We start from the raw sequence: 588 nt of genomic DNA on the forward strand, positions 1-588 counted from the left end.
CGCGGAAGAAATCAAAGAGAAGACAAGCACATTTTTCGGAGCCGATAATGGAAAGGTAACTTGGGTTTTTTCTTTTCTATTTCACACACATCAGGAGAGAGCAAGCCGCAGTCTGAGGGGCTATTCCTGGAGATGGGCCACAGCCTCCGACAGCCGCCCCTGCGCCAGTCTGGACGGTGGTATGCGTGTGGTGCCAGTCTGCCTGAGAGGCAGAGCCCCGACCGTGTTTCTGTTATATTTCAGAACCTCGGTGGGCACCTCGCACGGTCCAAATGCCTCCGCGTGGTGTTCAAAGCCACATATAGCCTGAGCCAAATGGGTCGTTCCAGCTTGTCTGCCATGCTTCCTGCTCAAAACGCCCACACCTATGGCATCGCGCTTTAACGTATTCAGCCAGTCATACGATCAGGTACTGACTGAGCACGCTCATGTGCCGGTGCTGGGCGCCAGCTACTTTAGTCACATGGTTGCAGAATAGGCACTCTGTGAACTCACAGGAACCAACATCCAGTGGCAGGGTGGGGAGGGGGGTTGACTGGCGAGTACATAAAGAACAATCAAGCACACTTCTGTAAGAGCAGTGTAGGG

Source organism: Tupaia chinensis, unplaced genomic scaffold, assembly GCF_000334495.1.
Source record: "Tupaia chinensis unplaced genomic scaffold, TupChi_1.0 Scaffold000387_1, whole genome shotgun sequence".
In the NCBI taxonomy this organism is placed as follows: domain Eukaryota; kingdom Metazoa; phylum Chordata; class Mammalia; order Scandentia; family Tupaiidae; genus Tupaia; species Tupaia belangeri.